This window comes from Panicum virgatum, chromosome 3K (assembly GCF_016808335.1).
Source record: "Panicum virgatum strain AP13 chromosome 3K, P.virgatum_v5, whole genome shotgun sequence".
Lineage (NCBI taxonomy): Eukaryota > Viridiplantae > Streptophyta > Magnoliopsida > Poales > Poaceae > Panicum > Panicum virgatum.
In genome coordinates, this window is record NC_053138.1 from 39,203,144 (window position 1) to 39,217,482 (window position 14,339).

Sequence of the window (14,339 nt, forward strand, 5' to 3'; positions counted from 1 at the left end):
TACTTGAGAGCAACAAATTGAATGACACAAACTACGCGGATTGGATCCGCAACCTGAGAATTGTTCTCAGGGTAGCTCACAAGGAAGATGTTCTAGATAACCCATCACCAGTAGGGCCGCATGTAATCAAGATGGTTGGTTACACACATAGATTGGAGAAGCTAGGCTTCCCACTTGGCTAAGAGTTGGCCACTGACTTCATTCTTGCCTCTTTGCCTCCGAGCTATGGAAATTTCGTCTCGAACTACCACATGCACGGGGCTGAGAAGGGCTTGAATGAGCTGTGCGGCATGCTCAAAATGGCAGAGAGTGACATCAAGAAAAGCACAGGTGTCGGCCATGTGATGGCTGTCCAGAATAAGCCTACTTTCAAGAAGAAAAGTTCTTCTTGGAAGAAGAAGAAGGGCAAGGCTAAGGTTGCGAACCCCAAGCCAAACCCTACACCCAAGGCTAAACCTGGACCAGCTGCAGACAAGGAGTGCTTTCATTGTCACCAGCCAGGACACTAGAAGACGAACTGCAAGCTGTACCTAGCCACACAGAAGAATCATTCTTCCACCTCGGGTACGCTTGTTGTTCATATTACAGAAATATTTCTCGCTGACTCTTATGTTAATTCCTGGGTATTTGATACCGGATCGGTTGCTCATATATGCAATTCGATGCAGGGAATGACAAAGAGTAGAAGCGTTGAAAGAGGAGAAGTTGACTTCCGCGTCGGCAATAATGCAAGAGTTGCTGCTGTGGCCGTCGGGACGATGCAACTTCACCTACCGTCAGGATTTGTCTTGGAGCTTAGTAATTTTTATTTTGTTCCTAGTTTGAGTTGAAACATTCTGTCTCCTTCATGTTTGATGAAGGATGGTTATTCTTTTGCAAGTGAAAACAATGGTTGTGCTATCTCTAAGAATAATATGTTTGTGGCTTTTGTGTCGATTATGAATGTGCTATTTGTTTTAAATCTTGACGATTCACCTATCTGTAATATTAATGCTAAAAGGCCTCGGCTTGCTGATTTGAATCCTACCTGCATGTGGCATTGTCGTCTCGGTCATATAAGTGAGAAACGCATGAAGAAGCTCCATTTGGATGGACTTCTAACTCCATTTGATTTTGAGTCATACGAGACATGCGAAGCTTGTTTGCTAGGCAAGATGACCAAGACGCCATTCACAGGTTTTCTAGAGAGAGCATCAGACTTACTGGAACTGATACATACTGATGTATGTGGACCAATGAGCTCGATTGCTAGAGGTGGATTCCAATACTTCATAACTTTCACTGATGACTTGAGTAGATATGGCTATGTTTACTTGATGAAACATAAGTCTGAAACTTTTGAAAAGTTTAAAGAATTTTAGAGTGAAGTTGAAAATCAGTGTGGCAAGAAAAATAAAGCTTTACGATCTGATCATGGAGGTGAAAATCTGAGCCACGAGTTTAGCAATCATCTAAAGAGTTGCGGAATTATTCCACAACTTACGCCGCCTGGAACACCTTAGAGAAACAGTGTGTCTGAGCGACGTAATCGAACTTTGTTGGACATGGTTCGATCAATGATGAGCCAGTCGGACCTACCGTTATCGTTTTGGGGTTACGCTCTAGAAACAAGCAGCTTTCACACTGAACAGGGTGCCGTCAAAATCCATAGACAAGACACCATATGAAATATGGACTGGCAAGTCTCCCAGTTTGTCTTTTCTAAAAATTTGGGGTTGTGAAGCATTTGTCAAATGACTCCAGTCTGACAAGCTTGCACCCAAATCGGATAAGTGCATATTTGTGGGATACCCAAAGGAGACCTTAGGGTATTACTTCTACAATCGATCTGAGGGCAAAGTGTTTGTCGCTCGGAACGGAGTTTTCCTAGAGAAAGAGTTTCTCAAATGAGAGGAAAGTGGAAGAATGATGCAACTTGAAGAAGTTCGAGATGAGCCAATAGGACAAGACTCTACAAGTGATGCTAATGTAGCTGAACAAGTTGAGATGCCTATGGCAACAGAAGCACCTCCACAACCACGAAGGTCAGCAAGGCTCCGCGCAGCACGGGAATTATTATTGTTAGACAATGATGAGCCTGCAACATATACAGAGGCGATGGCAGACCCTGACTCTGAGAAATGGCAAGATGCCATGAAATCGGAAATAGAATCCATGAAGGAAAATCAAGTTTGGAACTTGATAGACCCGCCTGATGGTGTGAGAACCATAGAGTGCAAATGGATCTATAAGAAGAAGAAAGATATGGATGGAAATATTCACATCTATAAAGCTCGACTTGTCACAAAAGGTTTTCGACAAGTTCAAGGAGTTGACTACGACGAGACTTTCTCGCCCGTAGCGATGCTTAAATCTGTTCGGATTATTCTAGCTATTGCTATATATTTCGATTATGAAATATGGCAGATGGATGTCAAAACATCTTTCCTCAATGGAAATCAGACCGAGGATGTGTATATGATGCAGCCCGAGGGTTTTGTCGATCCGACCAATGCTGGAAAGATATGCAAGCTTTAAAAAACCATTTATGGATTAAAGCAAGTATCTTGGAGTTGGAATATTCGTTTTGATGAAGTAGTCCAAGGGTTTGGCTTCATTAAAAACGAAGAAGAAGCTTGTGTTTACAAGAAGGAAAGTGGGAGCTTTGTTGCATTTCTAATCTTGTATGTAGATGACATACTACTGATTGGAAATAATATTCCTATGCTTGAGTCCGTAAAGACTTCACTGAAAAATAGTTTTTTGATGAAGGATTTAGGAGAAGCAGCATACATACTGGGCATCAAGATCTATAGAGATAGATCAAAGAGGCTTATAGGATTAAGCCAAGATACTTACATTGACAAAGTGTTGAAGTGGTTCAACATGGAAGAGGCAAAGAAAGGGTTCTTGCCTATGTCACATGGTATACATCTTAGCAAGACTCAGTGTCCTACGATGACTGGTGAACGAGAGCGCATGAGCAAAGTTCCATATGCCTAAGCAATTAGATCTATCATGTATGCAATGATAAGTACACGCCCAGATGTTTCTTATGCTCTAAGTGTTACGAGTAGATACCAGTCTGATCTGGGTGAGAGTCACTGGACAGCTGTGAAGAACATTCTTAAGTACTTAAGAAGAACTAGGAATGTGCTTTTGGTCTATGGAGGTGAGGAAGAGCTCGTTGTAATGGGTTACACCGACACTAGCTTCCAAACTGACAAAGATGATTCAAAGCCCCAATCAGGTTACATGTTCACAATAAATGGTGGTGCTGTTAGCTGGAAGAGTTCCAAGCGAGAGACGGTGGCCGATTCTACGACAGAGGCCGAGTACATCGCAGCTTCGGAAGCTGCGAAGGAAGGTGTTTGGATAAGGAAGTTCCTTATTGAGTTTGGTGTGTTCCCTAGTGCCTCTAGCCCGCTGGATCTCAACTGTGACAACAGTGGAGCCATTGCACAAGCCAAGGAGCCAAGGAATCACCAGAAGAGCAAACACGTTATGCGGCGATTTCATCTCATTGGAGAGTTCATCGATCGGGGTGAGATCAAGATATGCAAAATACACACGGACTTGAACATTTCAGATCCGTTGACAAAACCCCTTCCACAACCCAAGTATGAGAGGCACACAAGAGCAATGAGTATTAGATACATTCTGGATTGACTCTAGTGCAAGTGGGAGACTGTTGGAAATATGCCCTAGAGGCAATCATATTTCCTTGTATTCATGGTTAATAAAGTGTACCTTGAATATTCATGGACGACAACTTATATTGATTAATGCTTATGTGAAGTATTTGTGAAACTCTATACTTGTATGAATATTCTAAAATGTTCCTAGTCAGAGTTCATGTGAGGACACACATGAATATTAGACTAGAACATTTATTAGTTGATTGACTACGTTTCACAAGTCATGGATATGGGGATGTCAAACTAATAATGTGGGCTCATGTGAGACATGAGACTGAACTGACCCAACATGAGATGATGACTTCTCATTACACAATATGTACGCTGTGTCCTAAGACCTGAGATCGTCGTATGTACTCAAGATGTGAACCGACTTACTTAGGAGGCATCAAATGCTGCACCGTAACAGGGTAGTCATAAAGGTGGCTTTCGGGTCTGTCAAGAAGCATGCTGTGAGACATAGTCGGTCAAGATGGGATTTGCCCCTCTCTACAAGAGAGAGATATCTCTGGGCCCCTCGAGTGATTCGAATCAGGAAATGCATGGCCATGCTGGGTTAAGAGTTAACCAAGTATTTCGAATCACAGGATCGAGAAAGAGTGGTCGGCTTTAAACAAGACCAAATATCGCAAGGCAAAGGGAACAATATGTATATGATATTGTGGCGGCTCGTCTGATATGATCTTTATATGCGCATAGGAGTTGACATGTCTTGCTAGAGGCCACTGTCTACTATTGGGCCGAGTAAGAGTACTCGGGCCATGTCTATTCGCATGTGAGGCCATAGGGTCACACACTTAAGGGAAAGAAGCCTGATAAGGATGAGATCCGAATTAAACTGGGCTTAGGTGCACTAATGGGCCATTTAGGCCCAAAAGGGGGCACCCAAGGTGGGGCCCAAGGCAACCGACCTAAGGGGCTATATAAATAGAGGAGGGGGCGCCTAAAAACCCTAACCCTAGCCTTTTTCTCGCGCGTGAACAGCACCCTGCTACAGTATCCGCGTGTGAACAGTAGCGCCTTTTCTCGCCCCGCAGGATTGTGCCCAACACACAACCCCGAACTCTATGGCGGAACCACCCAAAATAATTTGGATTAGTGCGCTAACCATCATTGTAAAGGCAACACTGATCCAACTCGCTTGTACCTCGGCAGTTCCTCGAGTAAACTCTCGATTAAAGCCACGAGAAACCGGGATCGAATAAGCAAACCCCACACGAAGGCGAGTCCTGAGAGTACAACAACACTCATTTCATACATCACAGAGTCTTGCAGCAGAATTTGAAATTATTACATACCAGTTCTGAAAGTATAGGAGTACTACAGAAGTTCAACTACTACAGTTCATCAGAGTTCATTTATTCAGTGAAAGGTAAAAACACGATAACTAACGATAACATGATATCTCGATAAAGCCCGTACGAGACATCACTCGGGGGTAGAGAAGCCGGGGATAGTGAACACGGCCAAGTTAAACCAGAAAACACATCTTGAGAAGTAATACCTGAAAACAAAGGCACAAGCAAGGCTGAGTATACTAATACTCAGCAAGACTTACCCGTCAACGGATATAACTTAGTCCACTTAACTAGACATGCGAGACTTTCTGGCTAGAGGGGTTTGTTTTGCCAAAAAAGCAACTAATAGTAGATCCTTACTTTCAGATTTTAGCTTTCATAATTCTAATTTAATTAACCATTCTAGATGAGCAACTATCTCTAAACAAACATGGTGAAAAAATAATTAATCATCCATCAGTATTCATCATCATCATGTTCCACTTGTTACTCTATGTAGCAGAAGTGTTAAGCAGTCTCATTGACTGTGAGCGGTGGCCGATTCGAATTGAGTTCTGAACCTTGCAAGGCAAACCTAACACACACACGCATGGGAAGCGAAGTCACCCACGCAACATTTCCCCTTTCTTCTCATGTTGCGGGACAAGCCCACCGCCCACGACTACAGAGTACGCAGACTCTACACCCCGCATTAGCTAGATGGAATCGAAGTAAAGACGGTGGGGAGGTACGTCCCACGCCACAGCCCAATCGGGTAATTTGCCTACCGATTACCATATTTCTCGGCAAGTGGTTAGTACTTTCAAACGCTTAACAACTTGTACCACACATTGCGACCTTATCCATTTTTCTCTCTACGATGGGTTCCCATGATTCTGTCCATAAGCCTTATATTTGCAGTATGTGGTAAAACAGTCAGATCCTTTAATCTCGCGAGTAGTAGGACTACTCGACTTACCGGTTCTAGTTAGCAGAGCATCTAGTCGAGTTAACCAGGTAAACAAACCATAGGAACCTAGAAAGCAACTCCGGTGCGGAGGTAGTGGCCGACGGGGAAGCAGCTCCGGTGCAGAGATAGTGGACAACGGGGAAGCAGATCTGGTGTGGAGGCAGTGGAAGCTCCGTCGCGGTGGCCTTCGGTGGAGGGGAATGTGGAAAGGCATGAATGGAGGTGGGGACTGATTCAAGGGGCAAATTGATATAGTGTGTGGGGGAAGATAGTCACAAATACCCTTGAGAGATGGGGTAGCGGTGTGCCTTTTGGTTGAGGGTAGAAGGGTCATTTCGAGGAAATGTTTTCGGCTTCGGCGGCGTATTTGCGGCCCATCAAAAATTTCGGACCGGATGCCCCATTTACCAGTGGACCCCACATGTCAGTTCGAATTGAATCCCGGATGAATGGTGCGCGTGATTGGCTCAAATCCAGAAGTGGTCATATGTAGTCCATATTTCTCTTTTCAACCCTTAATAAAAACTTCTAACTGGTATTTCTCCCTCATACTAACTCTAAATTTGATGATTCTTTTTTGAAATTTTATATTAAATTGCTCTCTTTTCATTAATTTGTGTTATCCCAAAGTTATGTACTATTATTTAGATCTTGTACATATCGCGTAGTTTAGTACGCATAAGTTATAAAAAGAAGCAACACAAGTTTCATAAAAAATGCTAATATAAGCTCATATTTGGCATTTGTAAGGTAAATACAACATTGTATCCAAATTTGAAATGTATATGAGTTCACATGTAATGCTGTGCTATGGAAACTTGAAACTTGGTGTTGAGTTCTAGGTAACCATGTGGGTGATGTAGCCATTTTTGAACAATGTATGACCCAACTTTGTCAAAACCACTTGATTTTTTTACAATATTATGAACCTACATTATGTTGTTGTATTAGTTTGTACGATTTTCTGACAAACTTTTGATTTTATTATTTTTTTGTACTTCCTTAGACATAGATGTTTGAATTACCCATACCAACCAATTGAATATTCATTCCATATGTAGCACTTGGCTTATGCTGCTATATATAATCCTAATTATAATTTTTCTGATATTTTATGGGTTCTATTGGAGTGTCGGATTGCTTATCCGGCAAGTCCACCAGGGGTATGCTCGGTGGTAGATTTGTAGGTGAAGGGGGGATTTCGGAGCCAAGAGCTAGATGGTTGCGAGATGATGCTAGGGTTTAGACAGGTTTAGGCTGCTTGGGAGCGTAATACCCTACGTCCTGTGTTTTGTGTAGTGTATGAGCTTGACGACGATGAATGATTAGATGTGTTTTCTATGGGTCTCCTCATGGCGCCTTTATAGGCCAGGTGACGTGGGTTACAAGTAAGGGAGGATATCTACTCGGGTTGTTACATGGAATCAGGTCGGTTGAGATCCCTAGATATCCAGAATCCATATCCATGCCTTGATCCTGATCCTCGGAGGAACCTTCCGACGTCCAGCCGAGTGCCTGTCCGTCGGGTAGTCGTGCAGAGTGGTCCTGGCCGAGTAGGTACCCAGTCAGGAGATAACTGTGACATCCCAAGTTTTTATTTTGGCTAAACCTAGATTAGCAACCACTATTATGTACAAAGAATCAAGAAAAATTTAATAAAAGCATCAAAATTCATTTTTGCAAGCAAATGTATATATGTATATGCATAGGTATGTGTAGATTTAAATAGGTATATACATTTTTGAAGTATTTAAATAACTTTCAAACCATTGTTCAAATGAAAAGGTGCCTGAAACAAAAATTGTAGATCTTGAAATTTTGAACACTTTTTGTATTCAAAAGTTTTTCATTTGAAGCCTGCAAGAGGGAGGAAAATTCATTTTTCAGTGGAACCCTGGACTTCCATCTAATTACAGAAATGCCCTCCACTCTATCTCCCTCGCCGGTGCGGCAGCCACCTGGCCACCCATGAGTCGCGTCCCCGACCCAAACCGCCATGGCGCCCCTTGTTCCACCGAAACCACGCACCCCTGGCAATTGGAGGATGCGCCACACGCCCAGGCCGCCTCCCCTACCCGCCACGCCACACGAGGATGGCCGTCGCCATGCCTCCGTGTCGCCTGGCCAAAGGGCCCTTCCCCAGATGATGTGCTGCACTCCCAGGACCCTCTCCCCTCATCCCTTGCCTATAAAAGGGGTAGACCCCCCTGCACGCGCGCCCGACCCGTCCCTGCCGCCATTACTGCCGGCCATCTTGGCATCCATGGTGCCCCACGCCTCCGCCCTCTCCCTCCCCAAATCAAGAACCCCAGCACGACCCCCACCTCTCACCAAAGCCCCCAAGCCCAGCCACTCCCTGCCTACCTCGCCAGAACGCCGCCGCAGCGGCACAGCACCGCCGCCTGCCACCGTTGCCCATGGAGCAGCCTCCTCCGACCACCCCAGCCCCAACCCAAAACATTAAATAGGTAGCCCTCGACCTCCTCTTGCTCCTCCCCTACTCGGCCCTCGCTGCCGGCGAGCTCCTCGCCGTAATTCTGGCCGGCCAGTGCCGTTCCCCTCCTCTGATTTCTGCCAGGGACCTATTCATAATTTTAAAATTTGATTTCAGGGTCTAGAATAGAAAAGGTGCATGAACTATGAATCAGTCAACTTGTAAAATCAATAACAATTCTTAGAAAAATAGTAAAAATTCAAACTCAACTGATCTGGAATCCATGCAACAAATTCTACCACTTTTGTTACATACACATACTCAGATTTTGCTTACATTTGAATCTAGGATAAAGATTAGATTAAATAGCACATAAATGTATCTCATGTTGTGTTCATGAATAAAGGATGATTTTTGGATGGTAGGCTTACACCACTGCGTAGAGTATCACATAAAATTTTCATGACCAGAAACTTATTGTAACTATATGTTTCACTAGCTCTTGTTTTAATCTAGGTTTAAATTACATATTTTAGTTCTTGATGTTCTACTTAGTTTTTCCAGATAAAACTTTTCCAGGGCAGTTGATATGATACAAGAATAGTAGAATAAAAGTTTGAAGCCTATTACAATTGTTTAGCTATGGTTTTGATTTTAATCCATGTTAATAGCACTAATTCATGATAAATAGTTTTGGTACGTGTAAAAAATATGAAAAATTCACAGCGTTCTGTACACTATATCAGCAACACTCAGTAAAAGTTTGAACACCATAACTTGTATACTTTGCTCTGTATAAATAGGTATTGTTTCTAGCAGTGTCTGTTTGTTTTATTTTTCACGATTAATTGGCTGACTAAAATTTGCTGAAACTTTTACAGTAGGCTTATTAGCATATCTGGAATACTCTGTAAAATTATGAGCACCATTACTGTCGTATTTTGTCATGTAGAAATGAATCTTGTTTATAGGAAAATCTGTGTATTTAAATTTTCATGTTTAATATGATTAATCAAAATGGCTGAAACTTTTACAGTAAGCTTTTTGTTCAGTTTTGTTCTCTGCATAAAAAGTTCAACACCAGAGACACTTTCTAGTAATGATATCAAATAAACTAAGTTTATATGTGAAAAATTACAAAAGGCAAACATGAACAACCCACACTTGTTTTGAGTTAAGTAAAGTAAAATACTAGTCTATGACTTTTTGCCCAAGCAAATGTAATTAAGGGATTTCATAATAAAATGTGTGCTACCAATTTATAGTGATGGAAAGGATATGTAATTTGTTGTCATTTTTGTAACATGAACATTTTGCATTCATATAGACGCGACTACTCTCATTGACGGAACGAACGAGTTGGTGCCAAGTCCAAGAATGAACTAGATGCAGCTCAAGCTAATCTAAGTAAGTTGCGGAAGACCCGGACCAATGTTCGAAAGAGCCCAAGACTAATTTTTGCCTAGGAAGGCAAGCCCCGGTGCATCTAATTCCTATTATTTTCAATCTATGCAATCTATGTTGCAATTTATTTATATGTGCATTTAAGTTTTCAGGAGGTGATTGAAACTATAGATGCATGATCCTAGGTACTCATGTTTTGAATACTAGAGGTTAAGATCGACTAGATGCTCTGCTAATTAGGACCGGTAAAAGTCGAGTAGTTTCCTGCTACTCGCGAGATTATAGGTCCTGACTGGTTTACCACATACTGCAATCATAAGGTTTATGGGTAGGGTCATGGGATGATACTTATGGTTGAGACCCCGTCAGTTTAGTGAAAATGTACTAAGGCCGCAGTGTGTGGTAGTGGTTGTTAAGCATTTGAACGTACTAGACACATGCCTAGAAATATGGTAATCAGTAAGTAGAGTTCCTGATTGGACCAGCGAGTGGACTTTACTTTCACCCTCTTTGAACATTGCACATTGTTCTCATGCGGTCAACATACGGGTGCGGAGTAGCCATACTCTGTAGTCGAGGTGGGTGACCCTGATCCACGGACGGGAAAGAAAGGGGAAATGTTGCGTGGGTGACTTCGTTCCCCATGCGTGTGAGTTAGGTTTGCCTTGCAAGGTTAAAAAATTGATTCGAATCGGCTGCCGCTCACGGTCAATGAGACTGCTTAACACTTTTTCCGCATAGAGTAACAAGTGGAAGATGATGATGATAATATGAATGTATTTTGAATGCTTATTCCAACATGCTTGATTAGAAATTAATAGATGCTTACTTAGAATGGTTAATTGAACTAGAATTATGAAAGCTAAAATCTGAAAGTAAGGACCTACTACTAGTTGCTTTTTCTGCAAAATAAACCCCTCTAGCCAAAAAGCATTGCATGTCTAGTATTAGTATACTCAGCCTTGCTTGTGGCTTTGTTTTCAAGGATCTTTTCGGGAAATGGTTGATGTCATGTATGGGCTTCATCGTGACATCTTGCTTCGACGCTAGTCTATCGTTTTATTTTCCGCTGCAATAACGAACTCTGATGATATAGTTTATGATGCAAAAGCATTTTCTGATTTTAAACTCAGTTTGTAATAAATTTATGATGTACTCTGTGATGTAAGAAATGATGAAATGTTGTAATCTCTGGACACGCCTTCGTGCGAGTGTTCTGCAAGCTTTGGGTTCGATCGAAGCGTAGGTGGTTTCATTGGGACTTTACCCGACAGCGCTGCCGAATTACTCCGTTTGAAGTGCGTGTTAACCTGTACTACCTTTATGGTGATGGTTTGCGCATTTGAGCCGGATTAATTCGGACGGTTCTGCCACAATAACTACTCGGCTGGGAGGTACCCAGATGTACCTCCGTCAAGCCCCCGAGTGCTGAAGAGCTTGAGCCGAATCTTGATGGTTGACTGGTTGTGAAGTTCTTCGGGACTCACATGATGATTCTTGTCTCCCTTCAGTCTTCAATGGGATGCACCCCAGGAGGCACCCGTTGGGTGCAGCCCCCGAGCCTCGGAAGGTTTCGAAGAAGCTTTTCGAGGGTCAATAAAGAAGCCTTGTTTGTCTGAATTCTCGAGTGGCCTGAACACTCAGTTTGCCATGCTGCCTTATCATTTTCCCAGTCATTCATAAGACCGGGTCCACCTGACCCTGGAGTCACGGCATCCAGCCCCCAAGTAGGATCGCTGGCGGAGTCGTGGAGACACGCCGAGTAGTTGTGGCGCCCAGCCCCCGAGCAGGGTGGCTGGCGGAGTCGCGGAGACAGGCCTAGTAGTTGCGGCGCCCAGCCCCCGAGCAGGGTGGCTGGCAGAGTCGCGGAGATACGCCGAGTAGTTGCGGCGCCCAGCCCCCTAGCAGGGTGGCTGGCAGAGTCGCGGAGACATGCCGAGTGGTTGCGGAGCCCAGTCCCCGAGCAGGGTGGCTGGCGGAGTCATGGAGACACACCAAGTAGTTGCGGTGCCCAGCCCCCGAGCAGGGTGGTTGGCGGAGTCGCAGAGACACGCCGAGTGGTTGCGGCGCCCAGCCCCCAAGCAGGGTCGCTGACGGAGTCGCGGGGACATGCCGAGTGGTTGTGGCGCCCAAACCCCCGAGCAGGGTGGCTGGCGGAGTCACAGAGACACGCCGAGTGGTTGCGGCGCCCAGGTAGTTTGTATTTTTACCATTGGTCTTTACTGCAACGGGCAGAAAGTTACCTTTTAGGGCCCGCTCCTTGCCGCGCACGACTCGGGCAATTTCTAGAAAGTCGACTCGAATTTCGCACAATCTTCGGGGTCACCGTTGCAACGCATCCGAGCCTCTTTAAAAGGTGAAGGGCCCGGCCCACAGAGGGCTACCCGTTCCCTTGCCTTCCAGTTCTCGCCTTCTTGCCTCCTCGCTGTCAGTCGCCCTCTCCGCACTTCCGTAGATCCAATCCACTCGCCATTACCCGAAATGGCCTGCGCCATGCCGAAGTCGTCCTCCTCCACATCAGGGAACGCCGGCGACGTGCCGCCGCCCTCTAAAGCATGGACGCCAAGCACCCTCCGGGAGGAGGATATCCAAGATCTGGTGGAGCACAGCCTCCTCCCCGAGAGGCGATCTCGGGGTGGAAGTGCTGCTACGGGAAGGACCAGACGGAGACAGTGGTCTTCTAGTCCTTCTACCAAAAGGTTTTCACCTTGCCCACGGGGCCTTCTTTCGCGGGCTGCTTTTCTTCTAAGGTCTTGAGGTAACGTATCTCAAGCCGAACTCCATCGCGCAGATCGCGATCTTCATACATCTGTGCGAGGCGTACCTGGGTATCGCCCCACACTTCAATCTTTGGCGGGCTCTGTACCACCTGAAGGGGTACCCGAGCAACACCCGCTGCAACATGGTGGGCGGTGCTGCCTTCTCACTCCGCGAGGGCCGATCCTACATGGCCCTAGAACTCTACGACAGCAACAAGGGGTGGCACAAGGAATGGTTCGTGGTGTCGAACTCGGCTCCTTGTCTGCCCGCCTGCACCGGCCACGCACCGGAGTCCCGCGCGTTCTGGGAGGAACTCCTGACTGAAGAGGAGATGGTCCAGGTGATGCTCCTCCTTGACGAGATCATCGGCCTGTCGGTCTAGGGGCTGACAGGCGCCGTGGTGGCCCTGTCCTACAGCAAGTGGCTGGTGCAGCTGATTCAGGACAGGGTGCACCCCGGCCAGGGCCGGCCCTGACATTTTGGTGGCCCGGTGCGGAACAAAAAATGAAGGCCCCATTCATCATAAAAATACAAGATACTCTCTCCATTTAGTTATGAAGCTATATTTTTAAAATTAAAAAAAAATCAAAATTCGTCACTATGTTAAGCCTTTGCCTCGAGAGTCCGCAAGTAGCTTGTTCGGCATCCCCCAGCAGCAACTCCGACACGCATGCGTGTCTTGAGAAGAAGGAAAACTGGATCTGTTTGTTTTCGACATGAACCGCGATAGTTAATAATCACTAGAAACGAGGAGTTTCGCCAAGAAAAATTGTAGAAACAAGGAGAGGGTGGTTAATATGATTAATGGATTGATAAGTATTGAGTTGCATGGACCGACCAGTTCAACCCAAAAGCTTAAGCTGATGGGGAGAGGTGGACAATTCACTTTATATTCCAACACTCCCCCTCACGTGGAGGCTCCCTCAGGCCTCAGACATGGAACAGGAATGAGCAACAATTATTTTATTTAATTGCGCTAACCAGGATTCGAACTCGAGACCTCTGGCTTTGATACCATATTGTGTTGCATGCACCGACCAGTTCAACCCAAAAGCTTAAGCTAATAGGGAGAGGTGGACAATTCACTTTATATTCCAACAATAAGCATACTTGGTGCCTTGGTCACCGTGCCATGTAAAAATATAGCTATCATAACTAAATGGAGGGAGAAATATTGAAAAACTCATTGTCATTAATGAATTGAGTTATGTAGCTGCAAGTCCTAAACTATGTAGCTGCATGCACTAAGATTTATTGGCACTTATAACTTGACAGGCCTGTTTGCATAGCAATATTTGGAGGCCCCCAATTTTCTGTGGCCCGGTGCGGCCGCACCGTTGGCACTACCTCAGGGCCGGCCCTGACCCCGGCTTCGAGTACTGGGGTCGCCAAGACCCAACCCGGGGACAGAACCGAATGGTCCCCTGGGAAGAAGCAGTGAACCGGGTTGCCCGCATGATGCAGGGGGCGATCCGCGGCAAAGGGTGCCCAAAGGCACACTGCTTGAAGCGGCCAATCAGAGCTGTAAGTATTCTTCACCTTTCTGTGATGTTCTACTTTTGTTCTGAGTTGTTCTGTTTTGCTCCGAAGTTATTTTCGCCATGCTATCCATATGGGGTGCACCCATTGGGTTGTAATCAACTCGGAATATCTTCTTGTTTTGCAGGCAAAAGTTCTGGAGTACTGGTCTCCCACTCCCCTGCCGGAGGTGGCCGACCTGGAGGTATCGTCCGACTTGTTAATTGGAGGCGAGTCGGACATTGATGTCATAGGGACTACCGTCCCTACCAACCCGTCCATGCTGGGACAGCAGAGGA